Here is a 21,293-nt window from a genome sequence, read left to right on the forward strand (position 1 = left end):
AATTTAAGAACACTGGTGAATCTAATATACTTTTCTGTGAGCTATGGATGAAATCTACTAAGTAACAGTCTTTGAATGTTTAATCTGTTGCTGATTATTCATACCCTGATCCCCTGTAACTATTGACATAAGGCAGTCAATCCTACTTCTATATATGCCTAGACTTTCTTGCCAGGCAAATAGGGAGCCCGGTGCTCTGAATGGGCTGGAGTGTTGGGAGAGATGAATTCTGTTGGGAGGCATGAAACCGTTAGAAATTAAAGTTCTCATTCTGGGAAAGAAAAAAACAAAAACCTGGCTTAGGGGGTTATATAGGACAAAGAATCATATCTAAAAAGCAAGAATTCATTTCAAATCAAATGGTCTACAGCAAAATAGTACAGAAAGGAAGGTGGTTCTGAAAGTGAGGTCTGGAGATACTCTTACCCCAACAGTAGGAGGGGGCAAAAACCTTTTATTGGGTGCCTATTGGCAGGATAAAGCTGTTAAAAAAGCAACCTACTTTGAGAGTTGGGAGAAAGTGAATTGGCATCAGACTGGTTTCAGATATGGCTATTCCTCTTACTAACTAGGCATTGTTGGAAATTCTATGTACCTATTCTGAGCCTTGTTTTTCTCAAATGTAAAAATGGAGCAAGTAATGATACCTACCTCATTACGTTGTTGAGAGGAATAAATGAGATATTATGTGGAATGCTTAACAAAGAATTGGGTGCCTAATAAGCTCTCAGTAAGTTAGCCAGTATTTTATTGTTTATTACATAGAGTACTAAGTCTATTTAAACTAGTCCTTAGTGTTATGTGGCTCATTAAAAGAAATGGAAGGTAGGTGAGAATCTAAAATAAGACTTCATGTTTAAACTTTTTGATATTTGTGGGGAAAAATGTTTTTTAAATGTGATGGGACACTTAGTAAACTTGAAATATTTTACCCAATCTAGGAGCAGCTGAAAATTTACACAAGTTTGTTAATTATCTATTGCCACATAATAAATTACCTTCAAGTTTGGTAGTTTAAAACAACGAACATTTATTATCTCATGCAGTTTCTGAAGGTCAGATATCGGAGAGTGGCATAGCTGGTAACTTCTGACTCAGTGTCTCTCTTGAGGTCACAGTCAGGATGTCAGCTGTGGTTTAGTCATCTGAAGGTGCTGGAGAATCCATTTCTAAGGTCACTCACATGATTGTTGCCAGGAGACTTCAGGATTTTACTATGTGGACCTCTTTCTCTAGGGTTGTTCAAACAACATGGCATCCGGCTTCCCCCAGAGTGAGTGACGAGAGAGAGAGAGAGAGAGAGAGAGAGAGAGAGAGAGAGAGAGAGAGAGAGAGAGAGAGGCAGTCTTTTAATAACTAAGCTTGGTAGCGATATACCAGTACTTCTGCTGTATTCTATTCAACTGAAGCAAGTCACCAAGTCTAGGTCACATTCAGGGGAAAGGAAATTAGGCATTTCTTCTTAAAGAGAAGAGTATCAAAAGAATTGTAAACATATCTTTAAAATCACCACCATGAGCATTATTGGTGTCCTGAGATCTCATGGTGTTTGTTCTGTTTTTTTGGCCATGAATGAATCAAATTTGGCACACAAAATTGAATCATTTTCTGGGAAGTATGCAAAGGAATGGTTAGCTGAAAGCACTGAGTATTTTAGTTTTTGCCATCTTCTCCGTTTCCTACAACTCAGGCCTTGCTTATATGTCGCAAATAAAATGGAGATTTGATAATTCTCCAGCTAATTGATGAGTGTTGATGGTTACATTAAATTTAGTAGGTTTTTGTGTAGCAGATTTACCATCTTACATGATATTAGAGAAGCTATCTACTTTTTAGCTACGGTTTTCTTCATTTGAAAGATTCTTTTATTCTTCATTAGAATAATAGTTTTTAAAGAAAGGCAACATGATGAAGGTGAAATGGGAGGCGGCAAAGAGTGAGAGAAGGAGCACCATGCTCCTTCCAACTTCAACTTGAGCCGCTCTGATTTGGGTTCTTCTGAATATTGGTTCTGTATTGATTCTGGGTGAGCTTTCACGTGAGATAAAGGCTTTCATTACTAAAAAAAATTAACAACCACTTATGTTTACAACTATCTCATCTTACAAATTAAGAAATTGAAGCTTACAAAGGGTAAATGACTATGAGAAAATTACAGTTATTATATCATTAGGTAGTAGCAAAATTTGGATATGAATTCAGGTTTTTGACACCCAGGCTTTTTCTGTTTAAGTTGGTCCATCCTTGATGTGTACAGAGTGTAGGATGAAGAACGATTTCAGCTCAATATAAACGTGACTTTATTATCTTAATATGTTTCTCCATGAATATGCCCACATATTTAAAAATTACTTATTTACAGCCAGACTTATTCCATGAAGAATTTGAGGTGGCTTACAAAAACAAATTAGGAATCAGTGGGAGAGAAAGTAAGATGGAGCTAGAGGCACAAAATTCCTATACTAAGGTCTGGATGGTTGTAGAAGTAGGCTATACATGGATTGTGAAGTTGGTAGAAGTCAGCGTAAAGGGAACCAATTATAAGTAACAGGCAGATTGAGTTTCTGACATCTTGAAAATGTATAAATTCAAAAGCTGGGGGAAAAACACTAAAAAAACATGGACAAACAAAAACAATTGCTCCAGACTGCCTGTCATCTCTTTCTACTCTTAATGAGCATAAAGCTTACTTATTTCCCTTTGCTCTAATGTACTCAGTCTCCCAAGTGCCTGAACATAATGTGGAGAGTAAAAATAGAGAAGTGCCTCAATTCCCAAAGTGCCTTGCATCTGTCAGTTTAAGAGGAAACCATGGTATTGCTTAAATTTGTGTGTGTGTGTGTGTGTTTGTGTGCGCCTGCACACATTTTTATTAAACATATGCTCCCAGCCACGTTCCACTTGGCAAGATCACAAGTATATAATAGCTACAAGCTGTAAAGAAAAAAAAAAAGGGAATCTAACCAGTTTTTTAAATAAAGATAAATAAGGCCTCCCACGCCACTTTAAGCATTCATTTATACATTCGTTGAGTGTGCACATGCTCTTTTCTTCTCTCTGTGTCTCTATTTACTCACTCCTGCACAAAGATGAATATTGCAATTGTATGTGATGCAAACATTGGAAATCTGTGTTTACATTTGTGTTTCCAACTGAATATGCTAATAGTGTTTAATCAGCAGTGATGCTGCTTTATATCAATGTTTTGTGCTGCTTACAGCCTCTGTGATAATGTGATAATCAAATTTTTTTCCCCACATCAAAACTTGGAGACTATCCCAGTTTTTTGAACAACCATTTGATGCCAAAATATGATGAAATCCTTTAATCTTATTCAAAATTATTTCTGTGTTTTCAAGAAGCATTAAATACCCCTTTTGTTTCATTAAGGGGTGAGGGAGAGAGCTTGGAACAGATTTACTCTCATAGCAGTCCAGAGGTTTTGGTATTCCAAACAAGCTCAGAAGCTGGCCAGAACCTCCAGGAGGAAATTCTAAGATTGGTGAAGCTATAGGAAATGGCTGTAGGCCACTTTGAGTGTGATTTGGGGATATTATGTAGAGAAATCCAACAGCACACTGGCCAGAAAAATGAAAACACAGCAGCTGTTGAGTACAACGAAGATGGGAAATCACAGGCTTTTAGTCATGAAATTACAAAAATTTTCTAACCTGATAATCTAGCTAAAGGAGGTGTAGGACCTGCATAAGACTCAATGAGCTCCTGAACTTCAGCAAAAAAAAAAAAAAAAAGTGCTCTATAGGTGCAGTATAATAATTTTAAGTTGGGAATAATTTTTCCCCAAGGTCTGTGAGGACCCTGCTGGTTTTTCTTTTCTTTTCTTTCTTTCTTTCTTTTTTTTTTTTTTTTACAGAAATATGACATACTTTTTAAAGGAATATGGTCACCTGGAAAAAAATCCACACTTTGCATTTTAATCTTGTTAAATTGTACCCAGTGTCTCTAATGCTGCTTCTCTCATGTTCATCTTGTTTGGAACTCTCTGTGCTTCCTGGACCTGGATGTCTCTTTCCTTTCCCAGGTTAGGAAAGTTTTCAGCCATTATTTCTTTAAATAAAGTTTCTGTTCCTTTTTCTTTCTTCTCCTTCAGGGATCCCTATAATGCAAATGTTTGAGCACTTGATGTTATCCCATAGGTCCCTTAAATTATCCTCATTTTAAAACAATTCTTTTTTGGGGCCGGCCCGGTGGCTCAGGCAGTTAGAGCTCCATGCTCCTAACTCCGAAGCCTGCAGTTTCGATTCCCACATGGGCCTGTGAGCTCTCAACCACAAGGTTGCCAGTTCGATTCCTCGACTCCCGCAAGGGACGGTGGGCTGTGCCCCCTGCATCCAACTAGCAACAGCAACTGGACCTGGAGCTGAGCTGTGCTCTCACAACTAAGATTGAAAGGACAACAACTTGACTTGGAAAAAAGTCCTGGAAGTACACATTGTTCCCAATAAAGTCCTGTTCCCCTTCCCCAATAAAATCTTAAAAAAAATAAATAAATAAAAATTCTTTTTTATTTCTACTGTTCTGATTGGTCAATTTCCACTAGTCTGTCTTTCTGGTCACTGATTCATTTTCCTGTGTCAGCTAATCTGTTATTGATGGCTTTTAATGTGTTTTTAATTTCAGTTATTGTATCTTTCAGGTCTGTTTGGTTCTTTATTATACTTTCTAATTCTTTGTTGAAGTTCCTCTAGTCCATTTTCAAGTTTGGTAGCTTCATTATGACCGTTTCTTTGAATTCTTTATGAGACAAATGAATTACCTCCATTTTTTTTCCCCCTGGAGATTTTGTTCTTTTGTTTGAGAGATATTCTTCTGTCTTTACATTTTGTTTGACTTTCTATGTTTGTTTCTATGAATTAAACAACATTGCTATCTCTCCCAGTCTTGAGAAAGTGGCCTGATCTTGAAGTGGCCTCTGTGAAGGCTGTATATGCTGAGTGGCTTTGGCAGGCCAATAGGAGCTAAGTGGGTGTGTAAGGCATCCAGGGCACTGGCCCACCAAGCTGGAGCTGCTCCCAGTGGGGAGGCCAGGTGCGTGTAGCAATGTCCTGTTGATCCTCCTTGCTGCCTTTGTTCAGAGCCAAATGGGCTCAGGTAATGTGCATGGGAATGTACTGCATTGCTCTTGCAGGTAGGCCAAAACCCCCAAGTATATAGAGCCCCTGCCATCCTATTGGGGTGGATAGGATGTAAACAATGGTGACCTCTCTGGCCCAGAGAGGTCCTGCAGCTCTTAGAGGGCTCCCTCAACGCCCCAGCCATCTCTATTGCGTCTCTTTCTCTCATGTGTTGTTTGGAAGCTGTTCATTCAGTCCTCAGTTGCCTCGCAGGAATAACTACTCTCTATATACGTGTGTATATACGTGTGTATTTAAGCTCGAGCGGGAGTGAGTTCAGCATCCTCCTACACCACCATCTTGGACTTCTCAGGACATAAAACATGTTGGTTATTAAACACATATGAGGGGTACACTGCTTGAGTTGTACAGATAACTTTCATTAGTGCTAATGGGAGTTGTGGTTCTGCACCAAGAGAGAACAGAGCCTGGAGATTTTAAATTATGCTTGATGCAAATCTTCCTGATGGAATAAATTACCAGGGATGCTTAGGGGTAAAATTCTAAATATCCCCTAAAGCCATAGTTTAATAGCAAAGCAGTGTTTCTGAATAATGGAAGTGGAGTCAACAGTAATGGCTTTGCAGATATCACCATGCTAAGTAGCTGATATTGACTCTTGAAAATTCTTACCAGATTAGTAATGCAGTTGAATTCCATTATTTTCCAAAGGACTTGAGAGATAGTTCTCTATCTTGAATCATCCACTAAAGTGAATTCAATTTGGTTCAGCTTTCATGGCCATTTCTCTTAAATTCAGTAAATTTCTAATCAGCGAGCACCATACTAAGATTTTTATTTTTGTTTCATAATAACTCTTTCTGAAAATAGTGTTCCCTGTATCTTTCTTTTTGGGGGCATGTCTTTTATTTTCTTGTTTTCAAAATGTTTATGTTTTATTTTGCCTTGATAATTATTGCCCACACCTCTGAGATCATTGGAATTGTTTCCTATATTGTTCATTTTGTGACATATCTCTTATCTTCTTATTTTAAAATTTGTTACATTTTATTTTATTTGGGACTTTTTGCTTTGAGAATTATTGCCCTCCCCTCCCCACCAAATAACTGAACAATTGGAGGAATCTATTTTCTATCCTTTTGACCCTAAAGGGCCATCTCCTTCTTTTCATTTATTTTACCAGCATTGTCTTCACATGAAAAATTCCTTCTCCATTCAAATGGAAATTAAACATTATATTTAATTGACATTGGTGACTATTATAGGTAGAAAGGGGTTAGGGCATAGGAATAGTGAGAGGAAGGCAAGACGCCACCAAGAAAACACAGAATGACAACCAAAAGACCTAATCAGCTACGAATTTACTGTGGTTCAGACAGACCACCTCTGAATTATATCCCAATATTCACTGCACTTGAAGAAGTAATATCAATCAAACTTAAAAGAGACTGAAGTAGATATCCTAGATTGACAATTTATGAATATACAATGGGAGGTATCATTTTCTAGAATGGGATGGTGGTACCTGCTGTTCAGGACACTTTTTTTTTATTTTTTCAACTTCTGGAATCAATATACCTGGAAGCCAAACGAGTAATCAGAAAGTTGTTCAGTAAGCATGCAATCAGTGCAGAGGAAGATGGGATAATTTTAAGGACGATTTTGTCCCAAACCAGGTAATGTCCAGTGAATCAAACCTGTTCCATAATAGGCTCACCTATCTGGGGAGTTCACATGCTCCATGTCCCTGTCACTCACCCGAGGGTAACATGGAAACTACTGCCAATCTCTGGGATGTTGGCATTTTTTTAAATCTCATCCTTCTTCAGATTATTTCGTCCTTTAAACATGGTACAATTCAATTGAAATGGCTCTTGCTCACCAAATTACAATCACTTTGATTTCAGTTTTGAGTTCTTTTGCAAAAGCTATTCTTTAGATCTATTCTTTAGGTCTGTTACTTAAAATTGATGATTAAAGATCATTAATACAACCATCATGTATGTGTTTTTCTAGTTTGGAAGACACTCATTTTACTCAGTTTTAAGTTCACTGGAGAGAATGCCTCATGGTTAATCAATATATACTGCGATGAATTTGCATTATGATACTGTAATAACTTTATAAGTGCTTATGGTGTGCCAGACACTGTGCTAGCATAGTGTAAAATCCTAAAATCAACGTCTTTTTATGGTGAGGACACTTTTTATGGTAAGTCAGAAAGGCTAAGAAACTTGCCCCAAACCTCATGGGTACACAGGAGTTAAGAGTCCAGCAAGATTTTTCTGGCTTTTTTTTACTGTGCCCCTCAACTTCTCATACTTTATTTTTGATGTTTTGGTTGAAATTACTAAACTAGGGGAAGACATTAGCAGCAGAGGAAGACACTGCCTTACTGTATTCTTTCTAGTTATTTCTTGGGAAACATATATCACCTATTCTCTGGACCCTATGTTCACTTTAACTGTGCCCTTGGATTTGGTTAGTATCCACATCTATAATCAATGAAAATGTAATGGAAAAGACATGAAAAGACATGGAAGAAACAGAAATGAATATTTGTAAGTGAAAGAGGCCAGTCTGAAAAGGCTACAAACCATAGGATTCCAAACCATATGATGACTTTCTGGAAAAAGCCAAATTATGGGGACAGTAAGATGATTAGTGATTGCCAGCGATTAGTGGGGAGGAGAGGGTGAACAGCAGAACACCTAGGATTTTTAGGGCAATGAAATTTCTCTGTATGATAATATAATGGTGGATACATGCCATTATACATTTATCCAAATCCATAGAATGTACATCACCAAGAGTGAACCCTAATATAAACTATGAACTTTGAATGATAATGATGTGACAATGGAGTTTTATCAGTTGCAGCAAATGTACCACTCTGATGGGGATGTTGATAATAGAAGAAGTTTTGCATCTGTGGGGACAGGAGGTATTATGGGAGCTCTGTACTTCTCAATTTTGCTGTGAACCTAAATCTGCTCTAAAAATGAAATCTATTTTTAAAACATGCAGTGAAAAATAGCAAGAGGAAGTGAGTGTTCTTGGGAAATGATGCCTGCTCCCTCTTTGGAGGAGATGTAGCAGATCTAGTCACACAATGGTTCCTCTACTCTCATAAGCCTCTTTTATCTTCTTATACTCACCCATCCTTGCCCATTTTCCTCACAAAGCTTAAGCAGAAAGTGAAGCATTTTTGAGTGTGTTTGTGTGTTGATCTGCTATTGTGGGGAAGAGGTGAAATCTGATTCCCATTTGGGCTGCATAAAGGAAAGAATCAGTTTGCTTTCTCCATTTCAAAGTTTCCTTGGTAGAGTAGGGGATGGTGAGGAGAAATTAGAGAGGCAAGTAGGATAAAAATGAGATTCCTTAAATATATGTGAAAAGCTACATTCTTGCCACCTGATATTTTTCTATGTCATAGCATCTGTTATTTTTTCATAAGCATTAATCATCAAGATATATAACTACTGGGAAGGTGCTTTTTTTTAACCTCAAATGACTCAGTCCTAGGATTTAAAGGCTCTGTACGACATTTTATGTGTCGAATATCTCAGCTGCAAACATCCATCACTCCAGACAGCTCACACTGTTACTGGAAAGGAACATTCAACTATGTGAGCAAGGCTAACGGCCTCTCTTGCCTTTTAAGAATATACATGGACAATTTTTCACATACACAATGCTAAAATTAAATGAACAGCGTCAGATGGCAAATGGCAAAATAAGGACGTGAAATACCCAGGTTGCCTGCTCCTTGCACAACAGGAGGGAAGAAACTTCATGGGAGGCAGAAAGAAAAAAAATAAACTAGGCCCTCTAGATGGTGTTTTCTGGTTTGCATGGAGAGGAAGTTGGACAGCACTGACAGCTGGGCTGCAAGTTGAAGAGGATGGGAGAGTAGGAGGAACAGGCAGGCTTGACTTCAAGCTGTTTCATTTGCATATGGTCCACAAGCTGGCTTTCTGTCAATCCACACCTACTCTCCCCTCCTCATCTCAGGTAAGTGTTTCAAATGTGGTCTGTTAGCTAAAGCCACTGGACATTGAATAGTTGATCTGCTCAGACAATTTATTCCAAAAATAGCAACTCTTCCCCCCGCCCCCCGACCCTCACCAAATAATAGAGCGAAGTACTCTGGAGATTTCCCTTTATTGAGATATTATATTTCAATCTTGTTGGAATGAAACTGATCACTCAGGTCAAGTCAGGTGAAGGACATTCCAGGTAAACAAGGATGGATTTAAAAAGAGACCTGGAATTTAAATTTGTGCCATAGAATTTATACAACCAATCTCTTTTAACATCATTGCTTGCTGGTATTTTGTTAAAGATGGCTTGTGAGAGCTGTTGCTGAATGCTGGGAATAGCTAGAAATGCTTTCTCCCCCCATCAGACTGTTTTAATGATGTATAGCATAGTTTCTTAAAGGTTTGATAAGAATAGCTGAAGAAGTGAAAAAGCATTGTTTAAACAGGATTTGATTAAACAGCCACCAAAATATGCATCCCATGAGAGAGAGAGAGAGAGAGAGAGAGAGAGAGAGAGAGAGAGAGAGAGAGAGAATTTATAGGATGATTGGAGAGGGAACATACCAAATAAATATGATATTCATGATAGTAGAGTATTTGTTGAAAGAATGACTGCAAATGTTTAGTAGAGAGCTGTCAACTTTTTCACTTATGGAAATAAGACCACAGATTCAGCCATTTCTGAAACATGGCTTTTTAATAATTTACTCTGTATGCAGGAAGAAAAGAGGTGTTATCCACCAGTCAGAAACCAGGTGACTGACTATTCATCTCAATTTGAATGTATCAGTTTTCCAAATTGTCCCTTACGTAGGAATGCAACCCAAGAGCCATCCCTCACCCCTTTCCAGGAATTGTTTTGGGATCTATTGGGGGGGGTGGGGGTGGCATCCTGTACTCAGAAATAAACAAATTTACAATATATGTTTAGAATCAATTCAGACATTCATTTGAAAATAAGGGGAATAACAGTAAGCATAGGCAAATTATAAATCTAACCAGAGATGCAGATAAATTTGAAATCGAGAGGAGTCACAAACAACAGGTTAGATATTCTGATTTAGATATGCATTGGACCAAAAGGAAAGTCACAGTATTTGTTCAGAAGTACAAAGGGAGCATGACATTGAGGTTGTAAATCATTAGCGATAATTTTTTTTAGTTGAGCTTTTAATTTTTAGAACATATAGCATAAAGGTGAGAGTGCACATGTGCAGGTTTCCTTTAAAATCCACTGAATATTTCTATGCTGGCATGATTTAACTTTCTAATTAAATATAATTTGATTTATTTTTCTCCCCATTTTAGATCAGTTGATCAACACTACCGCATTTATTTTAAATTGTGGCATGAGGAGAACAGGTGGTCTGTTCTAAGTCATACTGTTGGCTGGTTCTGGAAAGAATATTAAACTTTGAGAGAACCTATGAATTGCAACTCTGTTCTGTTGCCTTAATTAGTAGCTAAGCCCTATTGTAATCTCATGGTTTACTACATGTTGGGCTAAGTGTTCACTGCTTAAATAAAGTGATTAAAATGTGAACATGACTATGTTGCTTTGAAAGCCTTTCCTCAGTGTGCATAGATTAGAACTGGTAGTACCTTGCAACACTTTGATCTAAGGGTTAGACATCTAGGAGGTGGCAGTACTGAGCAATGATTAAGAGTATGGGCATATCCCTGGCTGAGATTAATTACCTTTTCCAAACATGGGAACTAAGTGGCTCAGATGCAGCAGCTACATAAAGCCATTTAAACAAATGAGAGACATTTTTCACAGACTGATAACTTTAAAGTCAGTTGGAGGAGCCTACATCTCCCCAAACCCTATATTGTCTCTTTGATTCACTGGACCAGCATGACTGTTTTAAAGTATGACATATGGAGATACTTTCTGAGATCTATGAGAGAGGGGGAAGGCATGCAATAGGATTAGTCAGGCCATATTAGTCTCATATTAGCCGTATTGGAGTGACACTGCAATTTAACTCAATATAGTCAGTGTCGTGCGGGAGACCCTGCTCGCTGCGCCATTTGTCGTGGGCGGAGGCCTTCTCGCCGCGCCATCTTTCAGGCGGGTAGCCTGCGGGGTCTCTGCTCCCGCTCCCCACACAAGAACGCAGGATATGGTGAGGCCGAAAAGGAACACCCACGGAGCCATAGGTAGGGGACCCATACCACCACGGTCTCACTGGAGGCTGGGCCCACCAGACACCGACCTGCCATCGGCTTTTCCGCCAACCGACCGACCGACGACTCTTCTCCACTCTCTCCTCTGTTCCTCTCTCTCGGCTCTTCTCTTCAGCTCTCCTCGGCCCTCCTCTTCCGCTCTCCTCGGCAGTCCTCCGTAGTTGCAGCAGTAATACCAGCAGCCAATCGGCTAACCGGCCACAGCCGACGGCCAATCAGCCACAGCCGACGGCCATTCACCACCCGAGCCAGTACCCCTTCACATGAGGCCGCGAGCCTGTAAACTACTCTCTGGGGCTCTGTCCCCACAGTCAGATAGTCTGACTACACTTGATTACGTGTGAGTGCACGCATGTGGGCGTGTGTGCGTGTGCGTGTGTGTATTTGAAGTATTTGAAGGGAGATATTGGTCAATGTATTTCCCTATAGGAATTAGTTACTGAGTAAAAACTGTAGAAGGTTATGTGTGATTGTGTGTGCATTAGTTATCTATTGCTCTATAACACATTGCCCCCAACCTTAGAGGCTTTAACACAACCTAATCATTAATTGCCTATCACCATTTCTGTGGCTTAGGAATTTGGGAATAGTTTGGCTAGATTCTTCTGCCTTGAAGGCTCTCATGTGATCTCAGTCAGATGTCAGTTGGGGCTACAGTGATCTGAAGGCTTGACTGAAGCTGGAGGATTCTCTAAGGTAACGAATTCATATGGCTGGCAAGCTGGACCTAGTCATATTGTGAGAGGTCTCAGTTCCCCTTCCTCCATAGGGCTGGTTGACTGTGCTTATGGTGTTATGGCTGGGTTCCACCAAAGTGAGCCATCCAATAAAACTCAAAGCTTCAATGCTATTGACAGCCTATCCTTGAAATCATACACTGTCATCTCTGCTGTTCTTCAGTTATCACGTAGACCAGCTGTGTTTCATTATGGAAGGAGATTAACACAGGGCATTATGGATGGAGACTAACACAGGGCATGAATACCAGGAGATATCACTAGGGCCTATCTTGGAGGCAACTACCACACTCTGTTAAGAGAAGTTCCCTTTCATTTTGCAAACAATTGGGGTAGAATGTGCTTTCATTTGAAAGTCCTTGTGAATACTTTTCATCAGATTGTGATGTTGAATGATGATATTATATGTAGAAGTACTGACAGAAGGCAGAAGTGCATTGGGATTATCCTGTGGGGTAATTATGCTAGAATTCCTATCTAATAGTGCTTGGGAAGGAAAAAATCCATCCCACCCCAGTTGTATTATATCAAATTAAAAAAGCAAGACCAATACAAATAACAAAAAACCGATGTCCCTGGAATGGCTAAAAAATCTTTGCCAACTTTTTGTATGTGAAAATAGGTCGTCTTTTGAAAAAAATGTGTATCTTCTACGTTAAAAGGGAAAGAAAGAAGCTTATAGTTTGTGAATATTCAAAACATGACACACATGATTGCCAAGAGGTTTTCTTCTGTTTTCTGCCTAGTACCTCAGTGATTGAGCTGTATCTCATTTGAGTTTACTATATTATTGAAACTGTCATGTTCTGCTAAATGGAGCCATTTGTTTTTCTTGTTGATTAGTGTTTTAGGTTGGTGTTGTACTTAGCTGACTTGTATTCTAGTGTACAGTGACTTATTGACCTGAACTTGGATGATGGACAGTTGGGAGGGCGGAAGTGAATGGGTGGCAAGGTGTCAATCCACTATTGCCAGCCCCTACCTCAAAAGTTCTTGTGCCACGTCTCCATTTTCCACCCATCTCAACTTTTGTGCTCCTCTGGCACTTGCTTGACACCTAAATTTCAATTTGGTGACAAAAAGTATCCTGATATGTAGGCATTTCTTTGACCAAGTAGAATATCTAACCCAAATAAGTCTCACAAGGGAGTCAAGTCATTTGTGATTGATTAAAGGCTAGTGTAGGGCTGTGAAACTTACAGCATTGAAAATAATTCCTAATGTGTGAGAACCTCAGAAACGTAAGAGAACTCTGCAATTTCAAGTTGTATTGATTCATGAGTCAGTAGCAAAGCCAAGCACCATAGCATTTCCTTTCTCTGTATAGATCTTTGCTCTAATGACACCCACATTTAAAAATATTCTTTGTCTTGTAACTAGTCAGATTCTTGACATTTTAGCTGCTGTGGCATAGACTAGTGTTGCCCATCCTAATATTTATCTCCTCTTCTTAGAATTCTCAGTTATTGCTGAGGCATGTGATCGGCTGGAAAAAGGATTAAATTTGCAATGAGGTGTGGTCATATGTATAAGATAGGTGGTAGGTGTATTTTGACCCTGCTTCCCCCTACTTTCTTCTTGCTGTTTAGAATTCAAATATGATGGTTGGAACACCATGTTGGACCAAGTATAAATAATTATGGAGTGGAACTGAAAGCAGTCCAAGTTCCAGGTGATAATGAAGCCATCATGCCAGCTTTTGTTTTCTTATCCTGGACTTCATGTGGGAAGGAAACTTGTGTTTGTTGAAGCAAAGTTGTTTTCATGGAGAGTCTCATTGTTGGATCTTTATGAAGCCTCGTAAAGGAAAGTGGTCTTTTAATGTGCTGGCAACATATGTCACTGCCAGTCCCTTTGTAAGCGATGCAGAAATAACTATGACACTTTTCATGTGATAGTCAGGGATAAGTTGCTTTCGTAGCATCACAAAGGAGAATTGCGGCTCCTCGATGCAGTCTGCCTACTCAGACGCTCCAGATGCTGTCACTTCTGTTGCCAAGAAAGCATCAGCCTTTCCTGGTTCCCTGTTGGTTCTTGTGCACATTCCTGGGTGATTCATCGTGGGACACACTCTCATTTTTTATGCGCCCAAATTAGGAACACCAATTTCGGTTTCTGCAATTCATTAATGTTTTCACATATGTAGGTCATTGAAAGTTTTTGTGACCATTGTTTTATGGTATTATGACTTCGGTGATAAAATACTAATTTTTTCATATTAGCAAACAATAGCTATGAGAAATTCAGGGATCTCTATGTGGTCAAATGAGCCCAAATTTTTTGCAAAGGATGGGAAATAGACTTGGAAAGAAATATGAAAACATGAAACCTATAATTATTTGACTCATAAACTGTACTCTCCAAATGAAAGCTCGTATTTAATATGGATGTTTCCATAGTATCATATCCTTTAAAGTGAAATCATCTGTTGTTTGATTAAATAATTGCATTGGTGTTTACAGTGGCTATTTTCTATAAAGTAATTATGGAATTATTATTATGTATAAGACGCTGAGTTATGCATTATGATGGAATAAACACAAGTGCCTAAAGTAGAGAAAACAGCATGAGTATGTTTTAGTTAGCATGCCATTATCAGTATAGACATACCATTATTCACTGAAGACTTGAAGAAAAATGTGGTGAACTTTTACAATGGTTTGTGGTGATGTGTAGGATATTTGGTGAATCTTTAGGATCACTTAGAAGCTTTAATAGGTGTTCGGGAAAAGGCCAGGTTTTGCAAAATCATGGATATTATTTGATTATTCTTGTTCACCACTAGACGCTACAAATATAATGCATCTTATAATCATTTCTAATTAAAAGATGATACCACTATAAACATGGCTGGCAACTACTTTTATGACCACATTTTGCAAGTATGAAGATGGCTTTTCATTTGCAGCTGTAATCAATTCACCAAAAACATTTGTTTTCCTATAGCTGATGGTTCTGAAGCCGTTGCGCTCATTAATGGAGGTGCATGAGACAATTTTCTGACTCTCTAAAGTGTTTTCTATTTGGCTTACATGTACTTCACAGATTTGCAATAGAGCAGTTGTTTGAGAATCCTGATACTTATAGTGATAATAATCCCTGCCACATGCCAGGTATCGTACATATATTTTTAATAAATGTAATAATGATATAAAGTGCAGTTATCATAGATCCCATTTTTTTGTTAATGATAACAGAGATTTAAGTTACCTTCTTAAGATCAAAATACTGATTAAAGGACAAATCTTGTTTGACCTCACGTCTGTTGGCAACAAAGTCATATTTGTATTAGATGATACTAATTTCCATCTGATACTTGACATTGACTACTTATAGTTTCTTAAAAGCAGTTGGAATATTGCAATGACTGTTGCTTCATTTTTAGCGGGTTGAATTATTTCAAGACTTTGTTGTGAAGCCCAACTGACTTACCAGGTAATGTCACATAGTGTGCTCTACTAATGCAAGTGAAGTTAGATGAGCATTACGACCACACATTCATGATCTCGTTTCCCCAAAGGTGCTTTTTATTGTTAAAGAGTGGACATGCTGAAACATGATGTTCTAAAATTATGCTCACTCGGTATATATAAAATTTTGGGTAATTTATTTCCAGAAATTCCTGATGAGAATACTTTAGCGAGTCTCAATTAAGAGAACAGGATGAATATTCTAGTTAATTGATGCAGACACTACTGTAGGAATAGGTGAAAATGACCACATGGTAATAGACTATCATTGGGACGGTTCGTAATATATGAACTGGTCTGTGGACCAAGTCTTTCAACTGGTAATGGGGCAGCAGATACTGCCTTTGGCTTGCACATTGAAAGATTTCTGCCTAATTTGCAGAATATTGAAGGGAAAACCTGGTAGAACTTCAGCATAGCATTTCTTTGAAGTCATACTAAGGAATCAGACCAGTTGTGTTCCTCAAGATATGATTCAGGCCCTTTTCTCTTGCCCCAATCCATTGTATTGCATTGCAAATCTAAGGCAAACAACATGTGTCCTTCACACTGTAGAAGAAAAAACTTCACTCAGAGACTCCATCGCTCTCTCTCATGGAAAAATTAAGCCTTTTAGTACCTGTCTGGTGTTTTTATATGCAACTGAGCAAGGCAAGGTTGGACATGGGTTGGCTACTGAGTGTTAGACACAGCAAAGTCCTGGAATCCTTTGGTTCCTTGAGGCATCTGAAGTTCTGAGGGTTCTACATATGTGGGTGTAAAAACCTCACATTTTGTAAGAGACAAGCCATTTCGTTCTGGTTTTATTGCCAGCAATTTGAAGCTATCATTGAGAGAGAAAATATGACCGGTGAAGTTTCATGGCATATGTAAAACCTTACTAGTTTCTCAAGTTACTCTCATTTGTTCGGTCATTCACTGAAACTAGATTTCTTGCAGATAGAATACCAAAGCTACCACATGCACCAACAGGTAAATTGAAAAGTAATTCTTCCCTCAAATACCTTATCACAAGAAATCCATTCATTTCCTTCCAATTCCATTATTTGTATATTTGGAACTTGATTTCTTTTCAAGTTAATAATTGGTTGTTTAAATCAGTGCTAACTGCTATTTGAACAAAATCATTCCCATATTGGACCCATTCTCCTTTGAAGTTGGAATTTAAAGCAGTAAGGAATTGATTATTTATTGTTAAATTAATTAAACAAAGGGGTCGTTAGACTGAGGTAGCTTTAATACCCTGGAGGCCTACATATGCAAACCAAATTATAAGCTTGTTAGTGTCTCTTGGTTACAAATTGAAACCTAAGGACAACCCGTCACAAAGTAAACTAAGACTTTAAGTTATAACCAATCAATAATTACTTTGCTTCTGCCTTTTCTCTGCTGATATCTCTCCGGAGCGCCTGTCACTGTAGTGTTCCCAACTACTTCCAGTTTGGTGCTGCCTCATTTCAATAGATTTTTGCTCAAATAATCTCTTAAAATTTTTGCTATGCCTCAGTTTGTCTTTGAACAGTATTAATTGATTTTCTGTTGCTCACTCCCCAATCAAGTTGATAAGGCATTTGCTAAGTTGTATATTCTTAGACTTTCCCTGTAACTTTGAACTATGATACTTGAGTGGAAGATTAATTATTTTGCTGTGTAAGGTAATAATAGTACATACTTTATAACGTTGATATAACGATAAAATAAGTTAGTACAGGTAAAGCGCTTGCAAGAATTCCTGACACATAATAGGCGTTCAGTATAAATTGGTTGTAATAACTATTTCATTGCTTTAGCCCTGATCATCATTATATATGACCTGAATAACAGCAATACCTATTAAATATATGTGTGTGTGTATATATACATATATACATACATATCTATACACACACACACGGTCAGACAATTAAGTTTGCGAACTTGTTGCAATGATATTGCTAAACTTTTTTGATATCAGAAGGATTATTCATTATGAATTTGTACCAACTGGACAAACAGTTAACCAAGTTTACTATTTGGAAGTACCGAAAAGGCTGCATGAAAATGTTAGACGACCTGAACTTTTTGCCAACAATTCATGGCTCTTTCATAGTGACAATGCACCAGCTCACACAGCACTCTCTGTGAGGGAGTTTTTAGCCAATGAACAAATAACTGTATTAGAATATCCTCCCTACTCACTTGATCTGGTCCCCCATGATTTCTTTCTTTACCTGAAGATAAAGGAAATATTGAAAGGAAGATATTTTGATGACATTCAGGACATCAAGTGTAATACGATGACAGCTCTGATAGCCATTCCAGATAAAGAGTTCCAAAATTGCTTTGAAGGGTGGACTAGGTGCTGGTGTCAGTGCATATCTTCCCAAGGGGTGTACTTCGAAGGTGACTATAGTGATATTCAGCAATGAGGTATGTAGCACTTTTTCTAGGATGAGTTAGTGAACTTAATTGTCTGACCTCGTGTGTGTGTGTGTGTGTGTGTGTGTGTGTATGTAATATCTTTGCTTTTTTTTGCATTTCTACTTTTCATCTCCTGATTTTGATTGGTAGAATTTCTCACTCCTTTAATTGTTTATAGCTAATCTCATTACTGCATGGTTAGATTTAATTCTTTTTATTGCCTGATTGGATTCTTTATTCTTATCTTACTCATAAGACATTATTTTTGCATTGACACCCATATTTACTGTGGTCCAATTCATACAGACTACATACGTTCCCCTAGCATAACAGGTTGTTTCTTGCTCTCAGATATTTTTCCCTAAACCTGGAATTGTCCTGGCCCTATTTCTGAGATAAACTTCCTGTGGGAAATGTTTCCTGCTTTGGAACTCAGGGTTAGATTTCTCTTTTGTGTTCCCATCACAACTGTATGTGTCTCTCCTGTAGTGCTTATCACACAGTATTGTAAACACCTATTCCTTTCCTGTTACCTCTACTAGACTTTAATCTTCTTGAGGATGGTGAATGTCTTATTCACTGTTGGAACTTTCACACTAAAAAGAGGCATATAGAAGGTACTCAGTGCATACTTAGGAGAAAAGAAAGTAGGTGAAGTTCAGGGAACAGCTCTGAGATTTAACACTATATTCTGACCTTACAAAAAAGATTGAACACTCTGAGGATAAATCCATGTTGTTGAAGTGACTAAGGAATCTGAGGCAATTTTAATAGAATTTTTCTCATCTTGTCAACTTCTTGACCTTATGTAGTTCATTCTTCATCACTAGTGGGGTTTAATCACTGTCTCTTTTATGTAACTATCCTAAGAGTACCAATGGCATAAAGCACTTGTGGCCTTATTAGAAGTACTTGTAGTTGATGCACTGGATGAGTACTTTAAAAACAAAAATCAAATTTTCTGTTTTCATAGAAAACTACACCATCTCCTCTCTGCCCACACAGGCGAAATATTTATATCATAATAAAAGATGAAATCATTTTAAGACCTCATATTTTAGCTGCTGCTTGTTTGGTGTTTTCTACCTCAGGCAGACATGCTTTCACCATCTGTGCTGGTGACTCCAGACCATATCCATATGTGAGGACTGGTTCCTGTTTTTTGTTTTGTTTTGCTTTTCAAAAAAATTTCTTTTTAAACCTTTCTTTGGACCAGCCAAGATTTCCAGTGTTTCTGTAGCAATCCAGTTGGCTATGGCCTGGAGACTTATAAAGAAAACAATTAGCATTTTATGTTTTGGTATAATTTTCAATGTATCAACAACATGTGATTGGAGCATATTTCTGCTAAGTGACTCCCTGATTAGTGACAGTCACAGATGCTGTTGCTGCATTCGTGGAATCACTATCTGAACAAAAATAAAGCTAATGTGTTCTTTATTTCGTTATAATAAATTTTCAGGTATCACAAAAATCATGAAAATAGTCAATGATAACAGATGGTACCAATTACTTTGTAGTTCTGTATTTGGGGAAAAAAGTTTAGGGTTGAACATGCATAGCAAATAGAATTTCTTTATTTCTTTTATATTCAGATTTGTGAGGAAATGATTGCTGAAAGAAGTAAAATAACACAAAATTATAACACCATGTGTGAAATTGTTGTGCAGAATACCTTTATAATCCTAATGTTAGGGAAAGAATTGATATACACTACTATATTACCTTGGGTAATTATGACTTATGATTGTTATGTTTTGAGGGACATGATTTGCCTTTGAGAGCCAGATGGATGTCACAAAGCTTTCCCCAAAGAAAAGAACATTCTGAGAGTCCTCTCAACAATTGTGAATTATTTATTTTGAATATTGGAGATGTCTGGTATTCATTTTGTGCAATCCTGTCAAGGTCTATTTTTCTAGTCCTTTAGTCAGTCTGACTGATTTTAAAATGCATTTCAGTCTGGTGCCATCAGTCTGGTGCCATCTCACGTAATTAATAAAAGTATTTTCTTACTATCTATTCTATGATGAGGAATTATCTATACAGTGTAACTAGTTAGTTTGTAAAGAATACCATCTCATAGTCCATTGATATGAAATATTATATTATGAAAGTAACTGTTTTTTTCTTCTAATTATTGTCTGTCTTATTTCATATAGAATGTTAGACATTAGAAAGAATAATAATTATTTTAATTTGACTTTTTTTTAAATTCTCAAAAATGTAAAACTATATAACCCAACCCTTGAAGGATGGGAATGAGGAGAATAATTAAATTAAGTATTCCAAGAACTAGAAAAAGCTAATCAGAATGTTAGCAACTACTTTTAGAAAGAATGACTGGGGTATCCACCCTCCTTGTGTTCTTGCCTGTGTGAGGCCCTTTTTGCTGTACCAGGGTTGATCAGTACAACCAGTAGAATACTGTAGAAGTAATGGTATGTCACTTCCAAGGCTAGCTTATTAAAGGTTTCTGTCTCCCAACCCATCTCTTTTCAATAAAGCCAGCTGTCATGTTGTGAGGCAGTGCCCATTTTTGAGGAACTGAGGCCTCTGGTCAACAGCCAGTGAGGGACTGACGTCTTCTAACAGCCACAGGAGGGAGCCATCTGGGAAGCAGATCCTCCAGCCCCAGGCAAACCTTCAGGTGATTGTTACTCCAACTGAATTCTGAACTGAAACCTTATGTGTGCCTCTGAGCTGCAAGTTCTCAGTTAACACGTTGTGTACGGATCACGAGAATCTTCGTTTTTTTTCTGAGCCATGCGTTAAGGACGGATAACGAGAATTCTTGTTTTTACTGTTGACTCTTTTTACTTTGCACATTTTATTGAATTATTTGTGTTTCGTTAATAACAAAGGAAGCTGCTTTCTGCAGTATCACACCAGGAGGGATTACTAAGATCATAGGTGAGTAAATCCTAAAAAATTCCATAGAAAAATAATAAGTGACATAGAAGCATTTACGCTTTAAAGAGAAGAGTGCATTTTAAAGTAGTTTATTTTAAAAACCTGCCGGAACAGAGGGGTATGAGGGATTTAAATCCCGCCGTATGCAACGTGTTAAGCTACTTTGGAATTCCTAATCCACGGATAATGTGAGATAACAAATGTTTGTTGTAAGTCACCAAGGTTTGGAGTAATTGGTTACACAGCAGTAGATAACCAACACAAAAACAATCATGAACCTTACATTGGTTACACACAGCTTTACCTATGCATAAGCATACATACCCGTACATTCATAATTATACACAGCACCCTCAACTGCTTACATTGTCCCTCTTTTGATAAGATACAGGAGGGGGAATAAAAAGTCAATTTCTTGGTAAGGATTTGTGTGCTAGTAGCTGA

This window comes from Rhinolophus sinicus, linkage group LG14 (genome assembly GCF_036562045.2).
Source record: "Rhinolophus sinicus isolate RSC01 linkage group LG14, ASM3656204v1, whole genome shotgun sequence".
NCBI classification, from domain to species: Eukaryota; Metazoa; Chordata; class Mammalia; order Chiroptera; family Rhinolophidae; genus Rhinolophus; species Rhinolophus sinicus.